Source organism: Nomascus leucogenys, chromosome 4, assembly GCF_006542625.1.
Source record: "Nomascus leucogenys isolate Asia chromosome 4, Asia_NLE_v1, whole genome shotgun sequence".
Lineage (NCBI taxonomy): Eukaryota > Metazoa > Chordata > Mammalia > Primates > Hylobatidae > Nomascus > Nomascus leucogenys.
Genome location: NC_044384.1, coordinates 102,277,891 through 102,298,048, shown reverse-complemented (window position 1 = coordinate 102,298,048; position 20,158 = coordinate 102,277,891). Strand labels below are relative to the sequence as shown.

The 20,158-nt window shown below is 46.7% G+C and overlaps 1 protein-coding gene across 2 annotated transcripts in view; it reads right to left on the bottom strand.

Annotated features, from left to right (window-relative positions):
* The window catches only part of RHOA (ras homolog family member A), a 57,850-nt gene that overhangs the window by 23,566 nt on the left and 14,126 nt on the right, over positions 1–20,158 (bottom strand). The window lies entirely within an intron of this gene.

The window sequence follows — 20,158 nt, the reverse complement described above, 5'->3', positions numbered from 1 at the left end:
CCTAAATAATATATACTCGGCTGGGCATGGTGGTTCACGCCTGTAATCCCAGCACTCTGGGAGGCCGAGGCCGGCAGATCACAAGGTCAGGAGTTTGAGGCCAGCCTGGCCAACATATGAAACCCCATCTCTACTAAAAATATAAAAATTAGCCAGGCATGGTGGGGTGAGGCAAGAGAATCGCTTGAACCCAGGAGGTGGAGGTTGCAGTGAGCCAAGATCATGCCACTGCACTCCAGCCTGGGTGACAGAGACTCTTGTCTCAAAAATAATAATAATAATAATAAATACTCATCATCAAAACTATACTGTCTAAAGGGTATGTTCCCCAACCAGAATGGATAAGACAATCCCCAGGGGTACCAGAATAAAACTCAGAGGGCAAACAACAATGACAAAAATAAAAAATGAAAACAAAACAAAAAATCTCAGAGGGCTGACTGTGCTACCATTACTCATTTGTGAATTCTCAGGACAATATTACATATAGCAGTGAATATGTATATACATAGATAGATATAGATATTATAGAATTTTATCCAAATCTACAAAATCTAGTGATTTAACTTTTTTTTTTTGCGAAAAGGGAGTAAATTGAAGATACTACTAATCATGAAAGCACAATAAGAAGCATATTGATGATAAGGAAATGTGCTCAATACAAATCTTCAAACAAAAGCATGCGGTCAAGGCTGGGAGCAATGGCTCATGCCTGTAATGCCAGCACTTTGGGAGGCTGAGGTAGGCGGATCACTTGAGGTCTGGAGTTCAAGACCAGCCTGGCCAACATTGTGAAACCCCATCTCTACAAAAAATATAAAAATAACTTGGATGTAGTGGCATGTACCCATAACCCAGCTACTCAAGAGGCTGAGGCATGAGAATCACTTGAATTCGGGAGGCAGAGGTTGCAGTGAGCTGAGAACGCGCCACTGCACTCCAGCCTGGGCAACACAGTGAGACTCTGTCAAAAAAAAAAAAAAAAAAAAAAAGGGTGGGCACGGTGGCTCACGCCTGTATTCCCAGCACTTTGGGAGCCGAGGCCTGTGGATCACGATGTCAGGAGTTCGAGACCAGCCTGACCAACATGGTGAAACCCCATCTCTACTAAAAATACAAAAAGTAGCTGGGCATGGTGGTGCGCACCTGTAATCTCAGCTACTCAGGAGGCTGAGGCAGGAGAATCACTTGAACCCGGGAGGCGGAAGTTGCAGTGAGCTGAGATCGTGCCACTGCACTCCAGCTTAGGCAACAAGAGTGAAAATGCGTCTCAAAAAAAAAAAGAGAGAGTGAAGTTCCCCAGTTAGAGTCAAGTGTGGCAACTCATGCCTGTAATCCCATCTACTCAGGAGGCTGAGTAGGCTGAGGTGGGAAGATAGCTAGAGTCCAGAGTTTGAGACCAGCTTGGGCAAAATAGCAAGACCCTATCTCGTAAAAATAAAAAAAATTGGCCATGCGTGGTGGCTCACACCTGTAATCCCAGCACTCTGGGAGGCCGAGGCGGGAAGATCACGAGGTAAAGAGATCCAGACCATCCTGGCTAACACAGTGAAATCCCGTCTCTACTAAAAATACAAAGAATTAGCCTGGCGTCTGAAGGGTGCGCCTGTAGTCCCAGCTACTTGGGAGGCTGAGGCATGAGAATGGCGTGAACCCAGGAGGTGGAGCTTGCAGTGAGCTAAGATCGTGCCACTGCACTCCAGCCTGGTGACAGAGTGAGACTCCGTCTCAAAAATAAATAAATAAATAAAATAAAAATAAAAAAACATACGCTGGGCACGGTGGCTCACATCTGTAATCCCAGCACTTTGGGAAGCCGAGGCAGGCAAATCGCTTGAGCCTAAGAGTTGGAGACCATCCTAAACAACACAGTGAAACCCCATCTCTACCCAAAATACAAAAAATTAGCTGGGTGTGGTGGTGTGCATCTGTGGTCACAGCTACTCAGGAGGCTAAGTGGGAGGATCACTTGAGTACAGGACGCAGAGGTTGCAGTGAGCTGAAATCACGCCACTACACTCCAGCCTGAGTGACACAGTAAGACACTGTCTCACAAAATAAAAAAAAGATTTAATAAACTTTACATCTCTCATAAGGCCTAATCTGTATGGGTTTTTGCCCAAAGTCAAACAACCATGACCCTATGGGATGCAAAGAAACATCAACAGGAACTCCCCATTTCAAGAAAAGGCTGCTTTGGCCAAGTGTGCTGGTTCATGCCTGCAATCCCAGTACTTTGAAAGGTGGGTGGATCACTTGAGGTCAGGAGTTCAAGACAAGCCTGACCAACATGGTGTAACCCCATCTCCACTAAAAATACAAAAATTAGGTGGGCGTGGTGGTGGGCACCTGTAATCCCAACTACTGAGATGCTGAGGCAGGAGAATCACTTGAACACAGGAGGCAAAGGTTGCAGTGAGCCGAGTTAACGCGAGTTAGCGCCACTGCACTCCAGCCTGGGCGACAAGAGCAAAACTCCATCGCATCCAAAAAAGAAAAAGAAAAGGCTGCCACCTTTGAGAAGCATCCTACCTAGAAGACATTCAATTCTTGAGAAATAACCTCTTTCGACCAGGTGTGGAGGCTCACGCCTGTAATTCCAGCACTTTGGGAGGCCGAGGCGGGAAGATCACGAGGTCAGGAGATCGAGACCATCCTGGCTAACATGGTGAAAGCCCGTCTCTATTAAAAATACAAAAAATTAGCCGGGCATGGTGGCGGGCGCCTGTAGTCCCAGCTACTCAGGAGGCTGAGGCAGAATGGCGTGAACTCGGAAGGCGGAGCTTGCAGTGAGCTGAGATCGCACCACTGCACTCCAGCCTGGGCTACAGAGCAAGAATCTATCACAAAAAACAAAAACAAAAAAGGGCTATCTTTGCTTTGTTTATAGTTCAACATACCCACAATATTTGTTCCAGTATTGACTTAAATCTTGTTATGGTTTGAAAAGTATCCTTATAGATAGAGAATAAATCATTGCCTGTTCTTGGGCCTTCTCCAGCCCCACCTTCCTCCCTGCACTTTCAGCCTGCACTCCATTCCTTCTGGGTGCTTTGGTGTGTTTGAGATTACTGCATATGTCTTCTATTCTGTTTGTGCCTTCCCTTCCTAGAAATGTCCAGACTCTGTCTCCACCTTTGCTTATAGGGAGGGAATTCACATTTAAAGACCCCAGTCCAGCCAGGCACAGTGGCTCATGCCCATAATCCCAGCACTTTGGGAGGCCGAGGTGGGTGGATCACTTGAGGTCAGGAGTTCGAGACCAGCCTGGCAAACATGGCAAAACCCCGTCTCTACTGAAAATACAAAAATTAGCTGGGCATGGTGGCACCTGCCTGTAATCCCAGCTACTCGGAAGGCTAAGGCACGAGAATCACTTGAACCTGGAAGGTGGAGGTTGCAGTGAGCCGAGATCTCACTACTGCATGGGTGGCAGAGTGAGACTGTGTCTCAGAAAAAAGAGAAGTAAAAAGTACAAGCACAGAAAATCAAACTTGCTGTTTTTTCCTTGAAAAACGCAGGAGAAACTTTGCAGAATTATCTTTCCTTTCCACTTTGCTATAATCCAGCGTTCTTTACAATTACATGGTTTGTCAAGAAAGGAAATCACGCTTAGCTCTCTCAGACGTGTCATTTTCCAGGATAGGTTTAGTCTCAGAAATAACTTGAGTTTGGAGTAGAGGTTTATTTATCCAAAAGTCAGTTATATCTAATTAAGTCACCAGTAACAATATACAAATAACAGTATTTCTTTTACAATTTTTAATTTTTTTTTGAGACAGGGTCTCACTGTCATCCGGGCTGGAGTGCAGTGGTGTTATCATGGCTTACCACAACCTTGACCTCCCAGGCTCAGGTAATCCTCCCACTTCAGTCTCCCAAGTAGCTGGGAGTACAGGCACACACACCACGCCCAGCTAATTTTTGTGGTTTTTTTGTAAAGACAGAGTTTCACCATGTTGCCCAGGATGGTCTTAAAACTCCTGGGCTCAAGTGATGCCCCCACTTTCTAAAAAATTAATTATCTTGGCTGGGTGCAGTGGCTCACACCTGTAATCCAAGTACTTTGGGAGGCTCAGATGGGCAGATCACTTGAGGTCAGGAGTTCGAAACCAGCCTGGCCAACATAGTGAAACCATTCTGTACTATGAATACAAAAATTAGCCTAGCGTGGTGGCAGGCACCTGTAATCCCAGCTACTCAGGAGGCTGAGGCAGAACTGTTTGAACCTGGGAGGCAGAGGTTGCAGTGAGCCGAGATCGCGCCACTGCACTCCAGCCTGGGTGACAGCAAGACTCTGTCTCGGGGGAAAAAAATTTAATTATCTTTTATGTAGAGATGGGGTCTTGCTGTGTTGCCCTGGCTGGTCTCAAACTCCTAGCCTCAAGTGATTCTCCCATGTTGGCTCCCTAAGTGTTGGGACTACAGGCATGAGCCACTGCACCTGGCCCATTGCCCCCCGCTCGCCTTTTTTTTTGAGACAGAGTCTTACTCTGTCACCCAGGCTGGAGTGCAGTGGCGTGATCTCGGCTCACTACAACCTCCACCTCCCAGGTTCAAGCAACTCTCCTGCCTCAGCCTCCCAAATAGCTGGGATTACAGGCGTTTGCCACCACACCTGGCTAATTTTTGTATTTTTAGTAGAGACGGGGTTTTACTGTGTTGACCAGACTGGTCTCAAACTCCCGACCTCAGGTGATCCACTTGCCTCGGCCTCCCAAAGTGCTAGGATTACAGGAGTGAGTCACCGCACCCAGCCCCTATTGCCCATTTTTAAACTCAGTTTTTTTACTTTCTTGATGATGTCCTTTGGGGCACAACGTTTTTTATTTTGTTGAAGTCAAATTTATCTATTTTTCCCTTTGGTTACTGATGGTTTAGTGGCATATCTAAAATACCACTGCCAAATTCAAGGTCGTAAAAAATATATATATGCTTCTTTCTATAGTTTTAAGTCTTACACTTTAGGCCTTTGATTCATTTTCAGTTAATTTTTATACATGATATGAGGTAAGGGGTCCAACTTCATTCTTTTTCATTTGGAAATCCAGTCGCCTCAGCATTATTTACTGAAAAGACTATTTTCCCCCCAACTGGATGGTCCTGGCACACTTGAGAAATCAACTAATTATCAACTGAGGGTTTACTTTTGGATTAATCCTATTCCATTGGTCTATATTGTCTACCCTTATACTAGTACCACAGTCTTGATTACTGTTGCTTTGCAGTAAGTTTTAAAATCTGGAGGTGTGAGTCCTCCAGCTTTGTTTTTTTCCAAGATTATTTTGGTTATTCTGGGTCTCCTGAATTTCCATATGCATTTTAGGAACAGTTTTTCAATTTCTGCAAAAAAGCCAGCTGGAATTTTGATAGGAATTACACTGAATCTATAGACTGATTTGGGGAGTATTGCCATCTTTACAATGTTAAGTCTTCTGACATATGAACATGGTCGCCTTTCCATTTATTTAGATCTTTCATTTTTTTACTTCCTCTTTCCTCTCTTCCGTTTTCTCCTTATACTTAGAACCACAGGCATCAAACTAAAGGTAGGGAAGCCTTGTCTCCCACCACTACTTTGTAGAAGAGGAAAAACGTAAGAAACAGCTAACAAATAATGTAGTTATAAACTTTAAACAGACAATCCTCGCAACAGTCCTCCTGTAAGGTAAGTTCTAATACTCTCATTTACAGATGAAGAAACTGAGTACGGAAAGGCTAATTTGTTCAACGTCAGTCACACTGCTAGCCAGTAAGAGGCAGAATTGGACACTGAAGCAAATTAAGCAATCCGTTTCAGAGTCCACATTTCTAAACATTCCACTGTCTTACCCTCCTTCCTTCCCTGCGTCAAGAGAAGTGATTCTACAGTTTTAGCATATTATTCTCCTTTGCCTACTCAGGCAAACCTTGGTGACACTGTGAAAGACTCGATTAATTAATATGTAACTTAGGGCGATTAACTAGTTTGAATATTTTTCCTTAACTTCACAAACTCAGTCTCTGATGTATTTCATTAACTCTATGTCTACATTCAGTGTGACCATATGGGCTTTTTAAAACTTACATGACCGGGCGTGGCAGCTCACGCCTGTAATCCCAGCACTTTGGGAGGCCGAAGCAAATGGATCACCTGAGGTCAGGAAATCGAGACCAGTCTGGCCAACATGGCGAAATCCCGTCTCTACTAAAAATACAAAAAAAAATTAGCCAGGCATGGTGGCGGGTGCCTGTAATCCCAGCTACTCAGGAGGCTGAGGCAGGAGAACCGCTTGAACCTGGGAGGCGGAGGTTGCAGTGAGCCAAGATCACGCCATTGCACTCCAGCCTGGGCAACAAGAGAGAAACTCCGTCTCAAAAAAAAAAAAACAGGCCGAGCGTGGTGGCTCACACCTGTATTCCCAGCACTTTGGGAGGCCGAGGCAGGCGGATCATGAGGTCAGAAGATTGAGACCATCCTGGCTAACATGGTGAAACCCCGTCTCTACTAAAAATACAAAAAATTAGCCAGGTGTAGTGCCACGCCCCTGTAGTCCCAGCTACTTGGGAGGCTGAGGCAGGAAAATCGCTTGAACCCGAGAGGCGGAGGTTGCAGTGAGCCGAGATCGTGCCATTGCACTCCAGCCTAGGTGACAGAGCGAGACTCCATCTCGGGGGAAAAAAAAAAAAAGGGCCGGGTGTGGTGGCTCACACCTGTAATCCCAGCACTTCAGGAGGCCCAAGGCAGGCAGATCATGAGATCAGCACAGAGACCATCCTGGCTAACACGGTGAAACCCAATCTCTACTAAAAATTTTAAAAATTAGCCAGGCGTGGTGGCGGGCACCTGTAGTTCCAGCTACTGAGGCTGAGATAGGAAAATGGCACGAACCCGGGAGCAGAGGTTGCAGTGAGCCGAGATCGCACCACTGCACTCCAGTCTGGGGGACAGAGGGAGACTCCGAGTCACAAAAACAAACAAACAAAAATCCTATTATGTTTGTTTTCTATCCTTTTTTTTTTATTATAATTTAGGTTTTAGGGTACATGTGCACAATGTGCAGGTTTTGTTACATATGTATCCATGTGCCATGTTGATTTCCTGTACCCATTAACTTGTCATTTAGCATTAGGTATATCTCCTAATGCTGTCCCTCCCCCCACCCCACAACAGTCCCCGGAGTGTGATGTTCCCCTTCCTGTGTCCATGAGTTCTCATTGTTCAATTCCCACCTATGAGTGAGAACATGCGGTGTTTGGTTTTTTGTCCTTGCGATAGTTTATGATGTTTTTGCATACATTTCTTTTAGATGTGTGTATCTTTTTTCTGTACACACCAGAGGAAGAAATAATGTCACATATGTTTGAGTCACTCTGAAATCATCAACTCTTGGTTCTTTGGTTCTAGCATGTCTTACACCTGTTTACTCTTGAGTGTTTTGATGTCTGTTTACTCATTACAGATGATGTCAAGGAAGGGCGTGGCTTTCTCTTTTTTTTTTTTTTCCTGGAGACAAGGTCTCACTCTGTTGCCCAGGCTGGAGTGCAGTGCTGTCATCACGGCTCACTGCAGCTTCAAACTCCTGGGCTCAGGTGATCCTCCCACCTCAGCCTCCCGAGTAGCTGAGACTACAGGTGTGTGCCACCATTCCCAGCTAAATTTGTGTGTGTGTGTGTGTGTGTGTGTGTGTGTGTGTGTGTGTGTGTGTGTGGAGATGGGGTTTTGCCATGTTGCCCAGGCTGGTCTCGAACTCCTAGGCTCAGTGATGAACTACTAGGCTTAAGTGACCCACCCACCTCTGCCTTCCAAAGTGGTGGGATTATAATAGGTGGAGCCATGACATCCAGCCAGCTGTGGCTTTCTGAGCTTTAGGGAGCTCTGCTATAGAAAGAATGATAAGTGAAGGCCAGTCCTTTTCACACTTTACAAGTCAAAGTGATTTCCTGGGATAACTATAGCTCATCTGCACTGCTGCCTGCCTTGCTTACCTGGGTGCTGAGTGTGGGAGTGGTGTGTCTATCATATGTTCTTCAGATGCTACAGTGGCTACTGACTATGCTTCAGTAGGTAAATTAAAACCATGCATTAATGAGCAATTCTCTGCATTTCACATAGCAGTCTTTGGCAATTTTCTCTTTTTTTTTTTGAGACGGAGTCTCGCTCTGTTGCCCAGGCTGGAGTGCAGTGGCACAATCTCAGCTCACTGCAAGCTCCGCCTCCCGGGTTCACGCCATTCTCCTGCCTCAGCCTCCGAGTAGCTGGGACTACAGGCGCCCGCCACCACGCCCGGCTAATTTTTTGTATTTTTAGTAGAGACGGGGTTTCACCCGTGGTCTCGATCTCCTGACCTCGTGATCCACCCGCCTCGGCCTCCCAAAGTGCTGGGATTACAGGTGTGAGCCACCGCACCCGGTGCAATTTTTTTTTTTTAAGATGGAGTCGCACTCTATCACCCAGGCTGGAATGCAGTGGCACGATCTCAGCTCACTGCAGCCTCCACCTCCCAGGTTCAAGCGATTCTCGTGTCTCAGCCTTCCAAGTAGCTGGGACTACAGGCACCCGCTACCACGCCCGGCTAATTTTTGTAGTTTTAGTAGAGATGGGGAACATCTTGGCCAGGCTGGTCTTGAACTCCTGACCTTGTGATCCACCTGCCTCGACCTCCCAAAATGCTGGGATTACAGGCGTGAGCCACTGCACCCAGCCTTAATTTTTGTATTTTTAGTAGAGACGGGTTCACCATGTTGGCCAGGCTAGTCTTGAACTCCTGACCACAGGTAATCCGCCTGCCTTGGCCTCTCAAAGTGCTGGTCTTACAGGTATGAGCCACCACGCCCAGCCCTATGTCAGGATTTAATTCACACCTTACTTGGGATGCTAGCCAGTTTGAACCAGTCAACATGTAAAAGGAAAATACAGATGTAACAAAAGTTGGACTGGAAAAACATGTGGCTTAATCCTCTGTCTAGTAGTCCAAGGAAAATTTACAAATTTTGATAGAGTGACAGTAGAGAAACTGAAAAAATCTATTTCAGAAAAGGTAAAAGGCGTCATGGATATTAATTTAAAAGATTAAGGGGCCAGGTGTGGTGGCTCTCCCCTATAATCCCAGCATTCTGGGAAGCCAAGGCGGGCAGATTACTTGAGGTCAGGAGTTCGAGACCAGCCTGGCCAACATGGTCAAACCCCATCTCTACTAAAAATACAAAAATTTGGCTGGGCGTGGTGGCTCATGCCTGTAATCCCAGCACTTTGGGAGACTGAGGCAGGAGGATCATGAGGTCAGGAGATCGAGACCATTCTGGCTAACACGGTGAAACCCCATCTCTACTAAAAACACAAAAAATTAGCCAGGCGTGGTGGCACACACCTATAGTCCCAGCTACTTGGGAGGCTGAGGCAGGAGAACCGCTTGTACCTGGGAGGCAGAGGTTGCAGTGAGCCGAGATCGCACCACTGCACTCCAGTCTGGTGACAGAGCAACTCCGTCTCAAAAAAAAAAAAGAAAAGAAATACAAAAATTAGCCGGGAGTGGTAGTACACACCTGTAGTTCCACCTACTAGGGAGGCTGAGGCGGGAAGATCAGTTGAACTCAGGAGACAGAGGCTGCAGTGAGCCAAGATCGTGCCACTGCACTCCAGCTTGAGTGGCAGAGTGAGAATCCCTCAAAAAAAAAAAAAAAAGTAAAAATTATACATACGTAGGGAGCAGAGTCACTGCTTCAAGTGTGAACACAACAAAGTCTGGATTGCATTCAATCCTAAAACTGGTAATGTCACAGCTTCACTGCCCAATGTGGTAGCTAGTAGCCACATGTGACTTTTTTTTTTTTTAAGACAGAGTTTCGCTCTTGTTGCCCAGGCTGGAGTGCAATGGCACGATCTCAACTCACTACAACCTCCACCTCCCCGGTAGCTGGGATTACAGGCATGCACCACCACGCCCAGGTAATTTTGTATTTTCAGTAGAGACAGGGTTTCTCCATGTTGGTCAGGCTGGTCTGAACTTCCCAACCTCAGGTGATCCGTCCACCCTGGCCTCCTAAAGTGCTGGGATTACAGGCGTGAGCCACTGTGCCCAGCCTATCTTTTTTTTTTTTTTTTTTTTTCTGAGACAGAGTCCATCTTGTCCCCCAGACTGGAGTGTAATGGCGCGATCTCAGCTCAGTACAATCCTGCCTCCCAGGTTCAAGCGATTCTCCCGCCTCAGCCTCCCAAGTAGCTGGGATTATAGGCATCCACCACTACGTCCAGCTAATTTTTGTATTTTTAGTAGAGACAGGGTTTTGTCTTATTGGCCAGGCTGGTCTCGAACTCCTGATCTCAGGTGATCCACCAGCCTCAGCCCCCACAAAGTGCTGGGATTACAGGCGTGAGCCACCGAACATGGCCGATTAATTTATCGTTAAAAAACAAAAAAGAAAAACAAAAAAACAATGCTGGTCAGGCACAGTGACTCCCACCTGTAATCCCAGGATATTTGAGGCCAGGAGCTCGAGACCAGCCTGGGCAATACAGTGAGACCTCATTTCTACAAAAAATAAAAATTAGCCAGGCGTGTTGGTGAGCGTCTGTAATCCCAGCTACTCGGTGGGTAAGGGTGGGAAACTGAGGTGAGAGGACAGCTTCAGCCAGTAGGTCAAGTCTACAGTGAGCCATGATCGTACCACTGCACTCCAGCCTGGGTGCCAGAGTGAGACCCTGTGTCAAAAACAAGAACAACAAAAAACTGATGTTTAAATTTTAAAATGTTCTTCCTTTTTATCAAGTAAGTAAAAATTTTAAAGTATTGAATAAAAGGTCTTGCCATGTTACCTAGACTGGTCTCAAACTCCTGAGCTCAAGCCATCTGCCTGCCTCAGCCTTCCAAAGTGCTGGGATTACAGGTGTGAACTACTGCACTTGGCCTAAAAATTTTCATTTTCAAATTCAGTTCCTTGGCCACACTGACCATATTCAATGCTCGATAGCCACATGTGCCTGGCAGCTACGGTACTGGACAGTGCAGATATACAGCATGTCCACCATCACAGAAAGACAGCGCTGTTCTAAACATGTCTCCCACAGCTGCTGGATTGGTCAAAAGAAGACATATCCACAATTTAATGTTACAAGTTTTTCTAGAAAATGGTCACCACAAACATCAGGTCTTTTAGAAGCCGGGCGTGATGGCTCACGTCTGTAATCCTAGCACTTTGGGAGGCCCAGGGGGGGTGGATCAGCTGAGGTCAGGAGTTCAAGACCAGCCTGGCCAACATGGTCAAACCCCATCTCTACTAAAAATACAAAAATTACCCAGGCATGGTGAACGTGCCTGTAATCCCAGCTACCTGGGAGGCTGAGGCAGGAGAATGGCTGGAACCTGGGAGGCGGAGGCTGCAGTGAGCCAAGATCGCACTACTCCAGCCTCGGCAACAGAGCAAGACTCTGTCTCAAAAAATAAAAATCAGGTATTTTAAAGATAAATTCTAAGTGCTCCCATCCATCTTTTATGCTTCCTTCTTAGTCACTCTACCACCTACTACTGCAGTGCAATGGTGATCTTCTCCTTGCCAGGCCCAGTGGCCTTGTGTCAACTTTTTTTATCAGAGAAGGTCTGCCTCTGTCACCCAGACTGGAGTGCAGTGGCGTGATCATGGCTCACCGCAGCCTCAACCTCCCATGCTCAATCAGTTCTCCCACCTCAGTATCCCAAGTAGCTGAGACCACAGGTGCACACCACCACATTTGGCTAATTGCTGTAGATATGGGGCTCCATCATATGGGCCAGACTGGTCTCAAACTCCTGGGCTCAAGCGATCTACCTGCCTTGGCCTCCCAAAGTGCTGAGATTACAGGCGTGGGCCACTGCACTGGCCTTTTTTTTTTTTTTTTTTTTTTTTTAAGACACAGGCTCAGCCTCAAGAATAGTTGGGACTACAGGTCCCTTGTCTCAATTCTGTGTGTGTGTGTGCGTGTGACATAATCTTGCTCTGTCGCCCAGGCTGGAGTGCAGTGGTGCAATCTCGGCTAACTGCAACCTCTGCCTCCCGGGTTCAAGCAGTTCTCCTGCCTCAGCCGCCTGAGTAGCTGGGATTACAGGCGTGCACCACCATGCCTGGCTAATTTTTTGTTTTTTTTTTTGGAGATGGAGTCTCCTCTGTTGCCCAGGCTGGAGTGCAGTGGCGCGATCTTGGCTCACTGCAAGCTCTGCCTCCCGGGTTCACGCCATTCTCCTGCCTCAGCCTCCCAAGTAGCTAGGACTACAGGCACCCGCCAACATGCCCGGCTAATTTTTTTATTTTTTATTTTTAGTAGAGACAGGGTTTCACCGTGTTAGCCAGGATGGTCTCAATCTCCTGACCTCGTGATCTGCCTGCCTCAGCCTCCCAAAGTGCTGGGATTACAGATGTGAGTCACCGCCCCCGGCCTAATTTTTGTATTTTTAGTAGAGACAGGGTTTCACCATGTTGGTCAGGCTGGTCTCGAACTCTGACCTCACGATCCGCCCGCCTCAGCCTCCCGAAGTGCTGGGATTACAGGCGTGAGCCACTGCATCTGGCTCCTTGTCTCAATTCTTATTGCCCTGACCAGTCTCAAACAAACCACTTTTTTGTTTTCATTTTTTTGAGACAGAGTCTCTCTCTGTTGCCCAGTCTGGAGTGCAGTGGCGTGATCTCAGCTCAATGCAACCTCCTCCTCCCGGGTTCCACCAATTCTCCTGCATCAGCCTCACGAGTAACTAAAATTACAGGTGCGCACCACCACGCCCAGCTAATTTTTGTATTTTTAGTAGAGATGGGGTTTGACCATATTGGCCAGGCTGGTCTCGAACTCTTGACCTCAAGTGATCTACCTGCCTTGGCCTCCCAAAATGCTGGGATTTCAGGCGTGAGCCACTGCATCCGGCCCCAAACCACTGTCTTCTATGGGCCATTCCTTGTTCTAGCTACTAGAGATGTGGCTTTATCTGGAAAACACTCTTAGGGAAAACAGCACAATGTAATTAAGTGCTGTAACAAAAGCTTATCTTCTCTGGTATGAACTCAGAGAAAAAGCAAGTGATTCTGCCAGAGGGCTTCAGATAAGATGATATCTGACCTGGATGGACCTTGAAGAAGGAGGGCAAGTCCCCTGGGAAGAGTGGTAATGATGGTTCAGGAATACTTTCTAAGGTGAGGAAACAGCTTGAGCAAATAACCTCAATGACCAGTAGTACAAGAATTTGGTGGTCGGGCGTGGTGGCTCACGCCTGTAATCCCAGCACTTTGGGAGGCCAAGGCGGGCAGATCACGAGGTCAGGAGATTGAGAACATCCTGGCTAACACGGTGAAACCCCGTCTCTACTAAAAATACAAAAAAATTAGCCAGGTGTGGTGGCGGGCGCCTGTAGTCCCAGCTACTCGGGAGGCTGAGGCAGGAGAAAGGCGTGAACCCAGGAGGCGGAGCTTGCAGTGAGCCGAGATCGTGTCACTGCACTCCAGCCTGGATGACAGTGCAAGACTCCGTCTCAAAAAAAAAAAAAAAGAATTTGGAAAGGAGATTTTTGAAAATAAGGCTGGAAAGATGGGGTGATGGTTAGACTGGAGGATATCGTATGTCATGCAGAGCAATCTGCATTTTATTCTGTAAGGAAGGGAAAGCCACTGGACCAGCATGATTAGGTCTGTAATTAATAGAGAAACAAAGCCTGGCCAGGCACGGCTGTTCACACCTGTAATCCCAGCACTTTGGGAGACTGAGGGGGGTGCAGATCACCTGAGGTAAGGAGTTCAAGACCAGCCTAGCCAACATGGTGAAACCCCATATCTACTAAAATACAAAAATTAGCCAGGCGTGGTGGTGGACGCCTATAATTTCAGCTACTCAGGAGGCTGAGGTAGGAGAATCGCTTGAACCCAGGAGGTGGAGGTTGCAGTGAGCCAAGATCACGCCACTGCGCTCTAGCCTGGGCAACAGAGCGAGACTCTGTCTCCAAAAAAAAAAAGAAGAAGAACAGAGCCTTGGCAGGGCAAGCAAAGTGACTGAGTGGTTAACTGGATAGGGATGAGAAAACTACGGCGAGGGTACGAGGGTGCCCAGAAGAAAGAACCCTAATGGAAGGGGAGGTGGAATGGGCACAATCTAAGGAGGCGTTTTCCAAACCTCACAAACATTTCCCCACAGTCAGCTGAAAAATATCAGTGCCCAGGTAAGCTGTTATTACAGGTAAAAACAGCATAGCCTTCAAGTGTATGGAATGGAGAGGGTCAGTGATCTAGCCAAAGAGTGCCAGCAACACAAAGGAAGTGGTGGGAATGAAGAAGCCAGAGATAACTGAAATGCTCAAAAAGGTATGATGATAATTAACACCAAGAAAAAAGGAAGAACAAATTACAAGAAAAGAGTCCAAACTACATGCTTGCAAAAAGAACACAGGCCTATGAAGAGGTGTCCAGCAAGAGAAGAAAACCTTTTCATATAGCCACAGGGAAGAGTAGATGGCAGTGAATTAAGGAAACGTGGGCACTGAGATATGTGGTGGAAAATGTTCTTTCAAGAAGTCAGCCCAGGGCCGGGCCCGGTGGCTCACGCCTGTAATCCCAGCACTTTGGGAGGCTGAGGAGGGTGGATCATTTGAGATCAGGAGTTCGAGACCAGCCTGGCCAACATGGTGAGACCTGACTCTACTAAAAATACAAAAAATTAGTTGGGCGCGGTGACTCGCACCTGTAATCCCAGCACTTTGGAAGCCGAGGTGGGTGGATCACGAGGTCAGCAGTTCGAGACCAGCCTGGCCAACACAGTGAAACCCTACCTCTACTAAAAATACAAAAATTAGCCGGACATGATGGCACACGTCTGTAATCCCAGCTACTCGGGAGGCTGAGGCAGGAGAATCGCTTGAACCTGGGAGGTAGAGGTTTCAGTGAGCCAAAATCGTACCACTGCTCTCCAGACTGGGCAACAAAAGCAAAACTTCATCACGAAAAAAAAAAAAGGCCGGGTGCAGTTATTAGCACTCTGGGAGGTTGAGGTGGGAGAATTGCTTAAGCAGGAGTTCAACACCAGGGCAACATAGTGAGACCACATCTTTACTAAAAAAAATTTTTTTAAAGTAATCAGCCTCGGCTTGGTGGCTCATGCCTATAATCCCAGCACTTTGGGAGGCTGAAGTGGGAGGATCACTTGAGCCCAGGAGTTCAAGACTAGCCTGGTCAACATAGTGAGAGCTTGTCTCTACAAAAAATAAAAATATTACCCAGGCGTGGTGGCACATACCTGTGGTCCCACCTACTCTGCAGGCTGTGGCAGCAGGATCGCTTGGGCCCAGGAGGGCAAAGTGGCAGTGAGTAGCGATCAAGACACTGCACTCCAGCTGGGATGACAGAGCAAAATCCTGTCTCAAAAAAAAAAAAAGTCAGAAAATAAATGTTACAACATGGATGAACCTTTAAAACATTACATAAATGAAAGAAGCCAGTCACAAAAGACAATATATGATTCCATTACACGAAATATCCAGAATAGGCAAATCTATAGAGACACAAAGTAGATTAGTGGTTACCTAAGGCTGGGCCCGTGGTGATAGGGAGATTGAAGATGACAGTTGAAGAGCACAGGGTTTCTTTTTGGGGTGATAATAGTGTTCTAAAATTGACTGTAGTGATACATGTAGAACTCTGTGAATATACTAAAACCCACCAAACTGTTCATTTCAAATGAATGGTGTGATATATGAATTATATCTCAGTAAAACTGTTCCCAAAATAGTTGGTTTTTTTTTTTTTTTTTAAATAAGCGTTGAAAGTATGGCAGAGACTGCCTGCTTATCTGCCTCAATAGCTTTCCCCTTCATAGTCACACGGCTGCCAGTTATAAAGACTACATTTCCCAGCATTCACTGCAGCTAGGTGGGGTATTAAGATCTGACCAACAGACTGTATGCAGAAAATGATGATGCAGGAGAGGAGACAACTGCTAGAGCAACATTACCAGATTAGAGGGGAATGAGATTTAGCTTGCAAGTGGAAAGGCTGACCTTAGATAGAACAATGGACTCCCAAGGGACTGATCCACAGGAATAGAGAAATAAGAAGCAAGATCCGAACAGTTGATAGAGGCAAGGAAAGGGAACAGGAGATTTGAGCCAAAGGACATGGTGCTATATTATCCTAAAAGGGGGAAAATAAACGGACTAAGGAATCTTAGTGGGACTGCTAGGCAGCCACCTTTGAGGTCAAGGGTCCATGAGTTCAAAGAGAGACAAGTCAGTGAATTTTTTCTTTCGCTACATTCAGTCAAAAGCACAGAATAGGTAAAGAGTAGGATTTAGGCTAGGCGCGGTGGCTCACACCTGTAGTCCCAGCACTTTGGGAGGCTGAGGTGGGCAGATCACTTGAGGTCAGGAGTTCGAGACCACCCCGGCCAACATGGTGAAACCCTATCTCTACTAAATTAGCCAAGTGTAGTGGTGCGCTCCTGTGGTCCCGTCTACTCGGGAGGCTGAGACACGAGAATTGCTTGAACCCAGGAGGCGGAGGTTGCAGTGAGCCTTGAGATCGCACCACTGCACTCCACCCTGGGTAACAGAGCAAGATTTTGTCGGAAAAAAAAAAAAAAAAAAAGTAAGATTTAAACCAGGGCTGAGATTTTGCCAGATAAGATAAAATGAGAGACAGAACAGGGAGTGGAGAATACATAAAAGGGGGTAATTACAGTGATAAACTAAAGGTGAGGAGCAGTGAAAGGGTAGGCAGTAGGATCAATAGATTTTAAGCCCCAGTGGGGGCTTAAAGAATTTTGCTGGCAGGGCGCAGTGGCTCACGCCTGTAATCCCAGCACTTTCGGAGGCCAAGGCGGGTGGATCGCGAGGTCAGGAGATCGAGACCATCCTGGCTAAAACACCGTGAAACCCCGTCTCTACTTAAAAAAAAAAAAAAAAAAAAAAATTAGCTGGGCATGGTGGCGGGCACCTGTAGTCCTAGCTACTCTGGAGGCTCAGGCAGGAGAATGGTGTGAACCCAGGAGGCGGAGCTTGCAGTGAGCCAAGATCGCGCCACTGCTCCAGCCTGAGCGACAGAGCGAGACTGTCTCAAAAAAAAAAAAAGAAAAAGAATTTTGCTGTCTGAGTATTACAGTATTATTACAGGGCTTTAATACTGGTGGCTCACACCTGTAATCCCAGTTATTTGGGAGACTGAGGCAGGAGAATTGCTGTCTCGGGAGGCGGAGGTTGCAGTTAGCTGAGACTGGACCACTGCACTCCAGCCTGCGTGACAGAGCAAGACTCCGTCTCAAAAAAAAAAAAAGGCTGGACACAGTGGCTCACGCCTGTAATCCCAGCACTCTGGGAGGCCGAGGCAGGCGGATCACGAGGTCAGGAGATCGAGACCATCCTGGCTGACACAGTGAAACCCCGTCTCTACTAAAAAATACAAAAACTTAGCTGGGCGTGGCAGCGGGTGCCTGTAGTCCCAGCTACTCGGGAGGCTGAGGCAGGAGAATGGTGTGAACCTGGGAGGCGGAGCTTGCAGTGAGCCGAGATTGCACCACTGCACTGCAGCCTGGGTGACAGAGCGAGACTCCATCTCAAAAAAAAAAAAAAAAAGTGTGTTAACAAATGATCTCTAAGACAAGATTATTTAATGAAAAAGGTGAGGTGCCAAATATGTCATATGCTATCATACTATAGTGTAATGGCGGGATGTACAGATATACAAAACAGGGCTTGACAGAGGTGCACAATATTCACCAATAAACACTGGTATTTGTATAGACTGTCTCTAGAACAGTACACAGGACCTTTTTTTTTTTTTTTTTTTTTCCAGAAAGGGTCTCGATTTGTCACTCAGGCTGCAGTGCTGGAGCACAGTGGAGTGGTCATGACTCACTGCGGCCTAGAACTCCTGAGCTCACCTCAGCTGCCCCAAGTGCTGGATTACATGCACTGGTCTACAAGAAACACAACAGGTACCTCTAGGGGCCATATATCCTTTTGCACTGTTTGAATTTACCAAATAAAACTATTATGTTTTCGAACAAGGTAAATTTTTAAATGTATGGACTTTGAAAGATTTATATAGTAGATTACATCAAGGGGGTAAGAAATAAAGCAATAAATATGCAAAAATCCATCTTTGAATCTGAACTCAAGAAACTACAGAAGCGGCCAGGCACGGTGGCTCACGCCTGTAATCCCAGCCCATTGGGAGGCCGAGGCAGGTGGATCAGGAGTTCAAAACCAGCCTGACCAACATGGTGAAACCCCGTCTCTATTAAAAATACAAAAAAATTAGCCGGGCATGGTGGCATGTGCTTGTAATCCCAGCTACTCAGGAGGCTGAGGCAGGAGAATGGCTTGAACCCGGGAGGCGGAGCTTGCAGTGAGCCGAGACTGCGCCACTGCATTCCAGCCTGGGTGACAGAGCGAGACTCCATCTCAAAAAAAAAAAAAAAAGAAAGAAACTACAGAAGCATACTGCCCCCCTCTCTCCCAACAACTTCCCTAGTCTAACCAAAACTGGCCACCCTCCACCTCCTGTTTCTATAAGGAGATAAAACAAGATTATCTGTGTTCAGGCCAAGGGTTGATTCCCACTACTCATAACGTTTCCCCTAAACCTCATTTTAAAGGCCAAGAGTTACACCCTCACCACCAGAGGCCTCAGTGGCTTCGTGGCTACTCCACTATAAATTCTTCTTCATCCCTGAACTCCTACAGCACTTCGTCTTTCAGTGCTGTTTCAGGCCTATGTGAGCTTGAATCAATACTTTGTTCTGGTACAGAGAAGGCTGTATCAGGACTTGGTGCCATGTATCTGTAATCCTAGCTACTCAGGAGGTTGAGGTAGCTGGATCCCTTGAGCCCAAGGAATTCAAGGCTGCAGTGAGCTATGATCATGCCACTGCACTCCAGCCTGGGTGACAGAGCAAGACTGTAGCCAAAAAGGTGAGGTAGGGGGATGGTATATAAGAGTTAATTTCCAGCCGGGCACGGTGGCTCACGCCTGTAATCCCAGCACTTTGGGAGGCTGAGGCAGGCGGATCATGAGGTCAGGAGATCAAGACCATCCTGGCTAACTCGGTGAAACCCTGTTTCTACTAAAAATACAAAAAAATTAGCCGGGCATAGTGGCGGGCGCCTGTAGTCCCAGCTACTCGGGAGGCTGAGGCAGGAGAATGGCATGAACCTGGGAGGCAGAGCTTGCAATGAGCTGAGATTGCACCACTGCACTCCAGCCTGGGTGACAGAGTGAGACTCCGTCTCAAAAAAAAAAAAAAAGAGTTAATTTCCAAAGCCCAAATTACTAATATCAGACACTAGGGCCTTCAAATGTACTTCCTCTAAGTTACTACCCTTCTTTTCTGAATTGGCCTTAGGAAGTTACTTCTTTCCAAACAAGATCTACAAGTAACAACGCATAGTATGTAAAACTCCTGACCAGGTGCGGTGGCTCACACCCGCAATCCCAGCACTTTGGGAGGTAGGAGGACTGCTTGAAGCCAAGAGTTGGAGACCAGTCTGGGCAATACAGTGAGACCTCATCTCTTAAAAAAATATGAAAACACACAGGCAAGGTAGCTTATGCCTATAATCCCAGCACTTTGGGAGGCCATGGCAAATGGATCACTTGAGCCCAAGAATTTGACACCAGCCTGGACAACATGGCGAAACCCTGTCTCTATAACATACACAAAAATTAGCCAACCAAGCGTGGCGGCTTGCGCCTGTAGTCCCAGCTACTGGGGATGCTGAGGAGGAATAATCACCTGAGCCCAGGAAGTCAAGGCTTCAGTGAGCTGTAAATCACACCACTGCACTCCAACCTGGGTGTCAGCGTGAGATCCTGTCTCAAAAACCAAATAAATAGCTGGGTGTAGTACTGTATGCCTGTAGTCCCAACCACGTAGGAGGCTGAAGGGGGAGAATCACTTGAGCCCAAGAGTTGAAGTCTGCTGTGAGCTATGATGGTGCCACTGTACTCCAGGCTGAGTGACAAAGCAAGACCCTGACACTAAAAAAAATTCTTACAACCCAAATTAGCTGAGTAATTTTGATAACCTGTTTATGAACTACACATTTTACAATACTTATTTTCTTACATTCACAGCAAATCTCCCTCTGCACAATTTTCAGCTTGCTTTTGGCATATAATAAACCACAAAAGATGTTTTGAGGTGGTACTAGGTTATAATGAATGCATTATAAACACATTT